Genomic DNA, 11,182 nt, shown 5'->3' on the forward strand with positions numbered 1-11,182 from the left:
TGGTACTAACTTATGGAGAATGTTCGGAAAAATTCACAAATGTTCAAAATCTTTCTAAAGCTTTATTGTGTTCAAAAGGAATATCATTTCTCAAATCTGAAGAACAAATAGAACAAAAAGAATATGCTTGCAAGTTAAATTAAAGATACCAATCTTATTAATGCAAATGGTTTTTCATGCTAAAAATAGGTCTTTTGCTTTTTTCCATTTTTGGTGAAATTGTGAGTTCCCATAATTTATGGGAAACACTCATTGCCTTGAAAATATCCAGCCACTTTGAGCCTCACAAATCTGATTGTTCTTCAATATTTTTAAATGATAATACATCTTACAATCCCATGGACATTAGAGTGAAAAAGTGTTAAGCTCCTTCTCTTACACACTTCTTCCTTCTATAAATATCCATTCCATTTTATCATTTATTGCAAGACTTTTAAAGAGCATTCATTGTTAAACACTTTGCAAATCTTTTAAGCATTTGAGCTTTGTTCTTCAATCATTTTCAAAACCGTTTTCTGTTTTCAAAAGTCTTCAATTGTTTTTCAAAGCTATAAAATCTCCAAGTATCAGTTCGCTTCAATGTTGCATAAAAAAATATGTTCATTGATTCTCGTGTTTAGGTCTTAATTGTAATCTCCATGTTCTTAAGTGAATAACTGAGATTCTGACTTTGTGAACCTATGAGATAGAACTTAAAGTCTTGAAGCGGAGTAGCTTTAAGCAAGAGAAAGTGTTGAAGCGGAGTAGCTTTAAGCAATTGCAACCGGTGTAGGTTGGCGAGTTATTTTCATTGTAATGGTTTAGTTAAGTTTGAGTAAATTTTTAAACAAGCAATAAAATAACGGTTGGACGTAGGCTCCGGAGTAGGATCTGAACTAATTTTTAAACATCGTCTTGTTTGTTTATTTACTTTTACGTTCTATTATCATTCCACTTTTATTCATCAATCTCGCTGCCAGTGCTGTACAACAGTCACTCATACTATTGCATAGACTTGTTGTACCGTTTGTGAACTTACAATCCATTAAGTTTCTCAAACTAGTACTTAATAGATCTTACTTGTGTTAGTCTCTAACAAAGTAAAAGAGAAATTTTTTAAAAGGTAAACCTAATTCACCCACTCCCCCTGTTAGTTGTTTATCGTTCTTAACTTTTCAATTAGCCCCCATGCCCAAGAAAGATGGGAGAATTCGGGTCTGCGTCGACTTAGAGACGTAAGCAAAGAAAGTCCAAAAGACGACTTCCCTCTGCCACATATTGACATCTTGGTAGACAATACCGTCGAGCACGCCCTATTATCATTCTTGGACGGGTATGCTGAGTACAACCAAATCAAAATGGATGAGGAAGATTGAAACAACCCGGATTCTCACATAATAAATTACAAGATAATAAAGTCATCTTCATTTATTAGAAAAGCCTCGGTGGCGGAATCACCAAGCTAATAAAGTTATTAGAAACTAAAAGACAAAAATAATTACAATATAACAAGTGATATTAGCTACATTTCTTGTAAACCTCGCTCGCTAGCCCAAATAAACCCAAATAGTAAATAACAGCATCCAAGTACAGGCAACCTGTTAGTCATAAGAATGGCAGCCACAGTCAGTGGGGAGTAACTCGGACGTCCTCCCAGCCATATTACATCGCGGTAAAGTAACCAACTAAATATAAAATATCAATAAAGTACAAATCACTTACCAATTAATTTATTATACGACTAAAACTATAAAATCATTACAAATTATTAAGTAATTCAAACTAAATAAATCAAATGACTCATTTAACAATCATAACCATATTAAACCAAACATATTAAATCAGTTACTACTCAGTAAAACGAAATGTCCAGGTAACCCATCACTGTTACCATATCCCTACGGTAGGACGATGATATGATATGCGGTCCTAGTCTAAGTATGGCCACACTCTCGGGATAAACATACCCGATTCGACAATCACCAAGCCTATAAACATCCGGGCTGATAACTCCGTAGACTCCTGATCAGCCTATAAACCGGGCTAATCGGAAGACTCCGACCTGCCTAGACTGCCCATACCCACAAATACTAGGATATAAGTGAAGCGGATAATGTAAGACAATTCTTTTACACGAGTTAGTTAACTAATTAATACAAACACAATATATGGATTACGAGTGTTAAACCACAACGCAAATCACGAATTTTATTTAGTTAACAGTTATAAACTCACTTACCAATTTTATGAAATTACATACGTAAGCTTATAATGCAGCATATGTAATGCTTCAACCAATTGGGTTACAAAACTCAGACTAAATGTTTACACAACACCGTTTTATTACTACGTATAGTACATGATAATGATAATGATAATGATAATGATAATGATAATGATAATGATAATGATAATGATAATGATAATGACAATATTTAATACTTTTGAATGAATGATGTAATGTACTGTAGTTATGTACCCAAATGCATGCTCTCTACCAGAATATTCTTTTGAGAGTATGCAATATTTAATACTCGGAAATTAGCCATTACTCATTATTATATAATTATATACAACATGTTTATTAGTAAAGAGTAGTATGTTTTAAGAATCCATGCTTTTGCTAAACAAAGAACTCATGTATGACTAGTAGACCACTCTCAGACTTTGACCGACAACACGACATATACACACAAATTATAGCATACAACAATTCACAACCAAACACACGGATCACTTGAACAATTCTCAACCAAATTAGCATACAAGACCGCAAAATCATTATGTAATACAGAGGACAGTCGTCTACGTTACCTTTATATAATATTCATTGGAATCGTAAAACATGTAGGAGTCGGCGTCGATATCGATCAAGTTTGTACCTATGTCGGAATCGTAACGGAAACGACAATTAACCACATGTTTTTAAGCTGCTGGAAAACGCATACTATGCGATGAAGTGGAGCGAAATTGGTACGAATATGAAGCTTACCGTAAGATGGAGAGAATGGAGCAAGAATTACTGAAGACCGATAAGAAATGAGAGAGAACAGGGCTTTTGAAGGTGAGTGTTGAAAGAACGAATAAAATGAAGAGGAAAGCTTAGAGTTTGATTTAACGAGGGTTTCAAATAACACGTCCCCTTATTAAATCAGTTTTTAAAAGTGAAAATGAGTGATTTTATCGCTTGAATCGTGGGATATAGCTTATTTCAGTAACAACTCATATCTTACGGAGGTGACTCAGCTAATTAGTTACTGTTTTAATAAGAGATTATCGATTACACTTCTTCTCAAGAAGATCTAACATAATAACAAAATAACGTGGTTTATTTAAATAAAATACGTATTATGATATTGATATATGAGTCGCTAAAAATTATACATTCGTTTATTATAAAATGATTTACCGATTTAAACAAATATGACGATCTAAAAAGATGTTTTATCGACATAATTAAATATCACGCCCACAAATCATAATTAATTAAACCGAAAATTGAGGGTGTTACAAAGATATGCACAAAACTGCATTTACTATGAAGTGGGGTACATAATGCTACATTGTCATGCCCTTCGGCCTAATCAACGCCAGAACAACCTACCCAAGAACCGCCACTACTCTCCTACACAACATGATGCACAAGGAAGTGGAGGTATACGTCGACGACATGCTTGTCAAATCAAAAGAGCGAGAAGGCCACATCAACGCCCTTCGAAAATTCTTCACTCGCCTTCGGAAATACAACATGAGACTAAATCGTCAGAAGTGTGCATTCGGGATCACTTCCGGAAAACTCTTGGGACACGTCGTCAGAAAAAGAGGCATCGAAATAGAACCCACCAAAATCGAAGCTCTCCAACAAATGCCTCGGCCTAAGAACGAGAACGAGATTCGGGGATTTCTCGGTCAAGTCCAATACATCTGCCGCTTCATAGCCAAACTCACAATGATTTGCGAATCTATCTTCAAGAAGCTCCGCGCCACCGATCACACTGAGTGGGACGAAGATTGTCAAAAGGCCTTGGACAGGATAAAGGAAATCCTACCCCAATCTCATGTCCTTATGCCACCTCAGCAGGGAATTCCCTATCCATATACGTGACCGTCACCGACACAGCCATGGAGCAATATTAGCATAAGCAGTCGACGACGAAGAACGAGCCTTCTACTACATCAGCAAAATGTTCATCGAATTCGAAACCAGGTACACCCAACTGGAAAAGACATGTCACGCCCTGGTTTGGTCAACAAAGAAGCTATGAAATTATATGCTCAGCTACATGGTTCATATCTACTCCAAGATGGACCCCGTCAAATACATCTTCGAAAAGCCCGTACTAAACGGAAGGTTGTCCAAGTGGACACTCATGCTATCCGAACTTGACCTCTAATGTGACCAATATTTGAGCATATTTAGTCCCTGATCGAATTAGCTTCGTTCCTATGCTTTTTAGTGCATAATTGGGTCATTTACTATCTTTAGTCTTTCGTTTTGCATATTCTTTGAGGTTTTGTTTCCTTGGTAGGAGAGGAGTGCAAACCTTGCATTTTCATGGCAAAATGGAGCTAAATTGATCGAATCTAATGACCAAGCATCAAAGTGAAGACAAGACTAGAAGGCCTATGTAAATAATGTAGTGGATGGGCAGTGATGAAGAAGATCCTTGCATCTCCGACAAGATCCTTGAGGATTGCTGAAAGAAAAAAAGAAGAAAAGAGGAAGAAGCTTGCTGGACTACAATCCGCCCGTCGCAGCCTCGGGACGCTCGTCCAAGACCTCCACAATCCGAGCGTCCCACCACCCTGTCTGCTCGTCCTGCACCACCACAATCCGCTCGTCCCGACCCCTTGGCCGCTCGGATTCATGCCCAGTACAACACGTCTCTTCCTTGTTCCACTCGGGATGCGCATATTTCTGAAAGACTAGCAAAAAGAAGACTAACATCTTCCTTCGAGAGGAGCATTTCCTCAACTTTTCTTAAGGGTCTTAATCGTCATTTAAGCCCTTAGTAGCCCTAATTTATGTACCTAATCCTCACTATAAATACCCCATTGTACTAATTAGATTATCATCAATCCTTAATATTATTAATGTCCTTATGCAATCTTAATCTCATTCTAATCTCGTAATCAACTTTTAATTAAGCATTAATACAAATCTCATTTCCTTAATTTCTCTATTGTTCATCATTTATTTTGGGTAATTGAAGATTATTTGGGTATTATTGGGAGATTGACAACCTTCCATCAATCATCAAGTACTTCTATTATTCTTTGCTTATTATTTTGAAATCATCATTAGATATAATTCTCTTAACCCTTGTTTTAATTATTTTTAATCATTTCTATTCATTCATTATGTTTTGCTTTGTTAATATGTTTGACAACCTTGTTAGCATGTTAAACTTGATAATGAGTGAGTAGTTTCCTTAGCTAGGGTTAATGGGTAATTAGGGGAAACCAACATGGGAGATGATTCATGCTTAATCTAATATGTTCACATAATTTATTTGCTTGCTTGTTGTGATCTCAACTTATGCACATGTAATGTTTGATGAAATGCGAGCCTATGAATCCTTGCATTTTTTACCCATCACTTACCTTTTCAATGAGACTTGTAAGACATAAACCAACTTGAGTCTCATTAGACCATGCATATAGTTGAGTAGGGAGGATTAAGTCGACTTGTAGGTGATGTACAATCTAATCGATTCGGCTCCGGGACCCAAACCTTCCTAGGATTGTAAGATATAAACCAACTCGATCCTATCACAACAATAATTGCTTGCTTATAATTTGAGAATATGTTTGTATGATCAATTCCCATGAATCCCCTATGAACCCATGACACCCTAGTACTTTTAATCAATTGTTTACATCTCATTTTAATCAACTTGCTTGTCTATTTACATTGTTATTTAGTTTAGTGATCTTCTTATCTTAACCCAAATTGTGACACCCTTAGACACCACTACTTGCAATCGAAAATCCTACATCAATACCCGTCCCTTGGAATCCGACCTTTACTTACCTCTTTACTAATAGTATAGTAGTTTGTAAAGTTATAAATATTGTTTTGGTCTAGGTGCTCCTAACGACAAGTAACTGAAAATGATAGTCCGACCAAAAATGGCGCTGTTTCCGGGGATAGTGTTAACTTGATTTGATTTTCTTTTATTGTTTTTAGTTGTGTCTTTCTTTTCCTTGGGGAAGTAAAACTCCTCAAGGTTTGTTCTAATTGTTTTCAAGTTGTTTGATATTTTGCATGTCTAGAAGTTCACAAGGTAACTTGTTACCCATTGATCACGAAATTGAAAGAACTTTGACAACCAATAGAAGACTTGCTAGAAATACTTTGAGAGGTATTGGTGAGATTGTAGATATTCAACCAAACAATATTGAGTTCATCAACCCTTTTGCAAGAGAAGGAGAGGAGAACCCAACACAAAACCCACCACAAAATCAACCCACAATGCCTAAATTTTCATCACATTCCGTACCAACCGAGGAGAACCTACCCAATGGTACTCCCACACCACAACACTTGACCGGTAATTTCATTGCAAAATCCGCATTTATCCAATTAGTCGAAATAAGTCAATTTGGGGGCATGCCTAGTGAAGACCCTCATTCTCATATGGAGACTTTTTGTGACTATTGTGATGCAATTTCACAAACCGGAGTTACTCAAGACCAAATTCGATGGGTCTTATTTCCTTTTTCTTTGATTGGTACCGCGAAACAATGGTTAAAGAGCCTTAATAAGGCTACTCTTGGTATTGACTCTTGGAAGAAATTGGCTCTTGCTTTCTACAAAAAGTTCTACCCTCCGGAAAAGACTAACATGCTAAGAGCCCAAATCACGGGGTTTAAACAAAGGGACGAAGAATCTTTGTATGAAGCTTGGGAGCGATTCAAAGGAACTTGTCGGTCATGTCCTCATCATGGACTTAGCGAGTGGTTCTTGGTACAACAATTTTGGAATGGTCTTTATGAAGACTCCCGAAACATTCTCAACATGGGATCAAATGGTATGTTCACCGAATTTGACGATAATCAAATATGGAACAAGATTGAGGAAATGGCGGTCCATAACTCATAATATAGTAGACCTCGGAAGGCTATTAGAGGAGGAAAGCATGAAGTGGACTCTATTACTCAATTGGGTGCTCAACTTAGTGCTCATATTGATACCATTAATTTGAAGTTTGAGAAGGCTATGGCTAAACTTGAAGAAGCCTCAAAATCACCAAAGCAACATGTTAATGCCATGGTGGCATCTTCATCAATTCCAAGTGGAATATGTGAGAATTGTGGAACTTTGGGACATGACCAAAGTGAATGTAGGGGAACAAGTGAGCAAGTGAATGCTTTTCAAGCATACAAGAGTGGTACCCCTTATTCCAACTATTACAATAAAAACACTAAATTCCATCCAAATCTCTCATACAAAAGCCAAAATGTTCAAAACCCTCAACCAACATACACCCCACCTCCAATGAGAAACCAAAATCAAAGACCCTTTTACAACCAAAACCAAGGTTTCCAAAATCAAACTCCATACACTCAATGAAATGACCAAGGTTTTGATGTTCAAAAATCGGTCCTCCAAATGCAAAAGAACCAACAAGAGTTTTTCACTCAAATGCAAAAGGATAGCCAAGCAAAAGACATCACCATTAACAACATACTAGCCCACACAAAGATTTTGGAGACCCAAATGTCTCAATTAGCATCTTCAAGTTCACAAAGACAAAAGGGGCAATTACCACCTCAAGGTAATCCCCCAAGATAAGAATCGGTGAGTGACATCCATTTGAGGAGTGGTATAAGGTATGAAGGGCTGAAGAAGCCCGTTGATGAGGATGTTGTGAATGCTAGTGACAAGGAAAGAGTTGTTGAAAACTCTAAAGAAGAAGAACCCACCATTCAAAAAGTTTCAAAGAAGGATGAAGAGAAGGCCAAAGAAAAGGAGCCTATTGTGATTAGACTTTCATTCCCGAGTCGTCAAGCTAAGCCTAACTTTAATGACCAACTTGGAAAATTCATGGAGATTGTGAAGAATTTAGAAATCTCAATTCCATTTACGGAATTAATCAATCATGTTCCGGCCTATGCAAAGTATATGAAAGATATCCTTACAAAGAAGAAATTAATCCGGAAGCTTGAGACTATTGCTTTTACTAAAGTAAGTAGTGCTATTCTTCAAGGAAGTTCACCTCCAAAGCTCAAGGATCCGGGAAGTTTCTCCATTCCATGCACTATTGGCGACACCACGATCAACAAAGCTCTATGTGACCTTGGGGCAAGTGTGAGTGTTATGCCATATTCGGTAAGCAAGAGGCTAGGAATGGGAGAACTCAAATGCACCAACATCACGCTTCAAATGGTGGATAGATCAACAAAGACACCTTTAGGGGTATGGGAAGATGTTCCCGTAAGAATTGGAAAATTCTTCATCCCGGTGGATTTTTTTATTGTCGACATGGAAGAAGACTCCAACATTCCTATTATCTTAGGAAGACCTTTCTTGCACACCGCGGGAGCGGTGATCGATGTAAAACATGGAGAGCTCACCCTTGAAGTGGAAGATCAAACCATCACTTTCAATCTTGACAAGACTATGAGAGCTCCACGATTGCATGAGCCATGTTTTTATGGTTGATCACTATAGCCGGAAAGATGATAGGAAGAAGTTGGAATTTCAATGGAAAAAGAAAGTGGATGATGCTCCATCAAAAGAGCAAGGCAATTGCAATATTGAGAGCTTGAAAAGCTCACCCATGACAAGTGAAGAAGAAGGCCTCATTGGCCAAGACAAGAAAGAAGGAGAGTTGTCTTCATCAACTCAAGACATTTTTAGTGATCAAGTGGACGAAGTATGCGGTCTTTGTGATGATGAGTTTGAAGGGATATTCAATCCCTATATTAGTAATGCTATGGCCCAAGACCATCATGGAGAACAACAAGTGCAAAGGTCTATTGAAGATCTTTATCATGACAATGAACAAGCTTTCGATTACTTCTTCAAGGTGTTGAGTAACATCAACAACACCTTGAACATGCCCCCTTGACATCTCATTATTGGATGAGAGTTTGGTGGAGTCCTCCCTAAACCACCATTTGTAAATATTCTAACTCCCTAACTTGCATTTCAATTATTGTATTGCATTTTTGTCATTTTTGGATTTACATTTTTATGTCTTGGTCAAGATTTTCATCATTTTGAGAGAAGTGAGGGAGGGACTTATGAGTTTATTGATGTGTAGTGCTTTGCCTTAGTGTGGGGATAGCAATTGCCTAGGCTATTCATGCCTTTGTAGTGCCCCTACAATGAAGAATACAAGAATTGAAGAATGAAATGACACGGGTTACGAAGCACCCACGGATGGACCTGAATCCGTGTGGTCGAGGAAGAATCCGAGCGGCCCGAGGGATGATCTGCTCGTCTTGAAAGAACCCGAGCGTCCAAGGCATAATACGCTCGTCTTGTGAAGCTGCAGAAAATATTTTTGGGTCTGACTGTGAATCCGAGCGTCCCAGCAAGGAATCCGCTCGTCTCAGTCAGGACGGTCGTCCAAGAGGAAAGACGCTCGTCTTTTTACTGCTAAAACTTGGGATTTTTCACTGGAAAGGAATCCGAGCATCCTAAGCCAAAGACGCTCATCTCAGCTCAGGAATCCACTCGTCCTTCCTGCAATCCGCTCGTCCCATGGCGTCTTTTTCTGAACCCAGAAATTGAAGAATCCGAGGGTCCCGATACTGAAGTCGCTCGTCTCCCTCTGCTTTTCAAAAATTCAACGGGTCTTTTAAACCCTCCTTACCAACTCATTTTCATTATTTCAAACACAAACACTACGCAAAACCCTAAAACCCTCATCCTCTCCATCAACAAAAATCAAATTTCTCAACCAAAACCAACCAAATCAAATCCAAACTTCCTCAAAATCAAAATTAAATCACTCCTTTAGCAACAACAAGTGATTCAAACACCAAAATCTTCAAGTTTTGAGTCGATTTTTAGGATACAAGGCAACATTCATCTATCCCAAATCGATTTTGGCATTACTAGAAATTGAAGATTTCAATCTTTCATTGGTGTTACTAAGCAAAGGAGTATGGCAAGAATAAAAGGTGGAAGCAAGGCACCCAAAAGAAGAACCTTTCTAAGAGACAACAAGCTCTTCAAGACAAACAAGCATCAAAGGCATTGGTAGTCCATAATGCAAGGTTGGAGATTCAAGAACAAAATCCTCCTATGGAAGCTACTACTTCTACTACTCCGGTCATTGAACAATTAGCCGATTATCCGGAGGTAATTTTCACTTCCGACTCCCATAGGAAGAAATTTATTCTCTTTGCTAAGAAAACAATCATGCCTACTAAGTTCATTTGTGAAAATGCATTGTCAAAATTGGGTGTTCTTGAGCAAACTAAGACCTTTTTCGAGTCTATGGGGTTGAGTAAATTGTTTGCAATGCAAGAATTGACATACTCCTCCCTCATTTTAGAGTTTTTGAGCTCTTTGAAAGTCACAAAGGTGGAGACCCGACCATTATTGAGTTTCGTCTTGAAAATGTTGATAGATGCTTATCTTATGACGAAATGGGTAAGATATTTGGCCTTACTGATAATGCGACTTTAACAAAGAATCCTACCAAGTATGACCCCGCTCCTCTTTGGATGGCCATTTCCGGAAAGAAATTCGTATCTTATCATGATTGTCGTGCTCTCTTAGTCCATCATCCGGGCATTAGAGTATGGCATAAGGTCATTGGGAATACTTTGATAGCTAGGAAAGGCACAAATCATCTTACCAAACTTGATTTTATTCTTCTTGAGTCGGCTTTGAACATTGGGAGAGAGTTTACCAAGCCATACAATGCTTTACGACTTTTAATTGATAGATGGCTTAATGTTGATTGTGGCAAAGAAGGCACGGCCTTTATTACCAATGGAGGATTAGTGACTTATTTGGCTAAGCACTTTAACCGGGATTTCAACAAGAATGACACTTATACATCGGTAAAGGGAGGCCCTACCATTGATCTAGCCACCATGATTCTAAAGTTCAAATGGGTCAAGAACGACACTCTTGACAACAAATTGGGTGGTTGACAAATGAAGCTAGATCCTTCACATTGCCTAGCGAAATTTGCCGCTTGAATGTTCATAGACCGAATTACCTTCTCCCACTCTC

The 11,182-nt window shown here is 38.0% G+C and overlaps 1 non-coding gene across 1 annotated transcript; it reads right to left on the reverse strand.

Annotated features, from left to right (window-relative positions):
* Positions 1 to 6,826: 6,826 nt before the first annotated feature.
* Positions 6,827 to 6,933, reverse strand: LOC141597745 (small nucleolar RNA R71). The gene has a single exon (XR_012522964.1). It is a non-coding gene; the product is annotated as a small nucleolar RNA R71 (small nucleolar RNA).
* Positions 6,934 to 11,182: the final 4,249 nt, after the last annotated feature.

The sequence above is a fragment of the Silene latifolia genome, chromosome 8 (genome assembly GCF_048544455.1).
Source record: "Silene latifolia isolate original U9 population chromosome 8, ASM4854445v1, whole genome shotgun sequence".
In the NCBI taxonomy this organism is placed as follows: Eukaryota; Viridiplantae; Streptophyta; class Magnoliopsida; order Caryophyllales; family Caryophyllaceae; genus Silene; species Silene latifolia.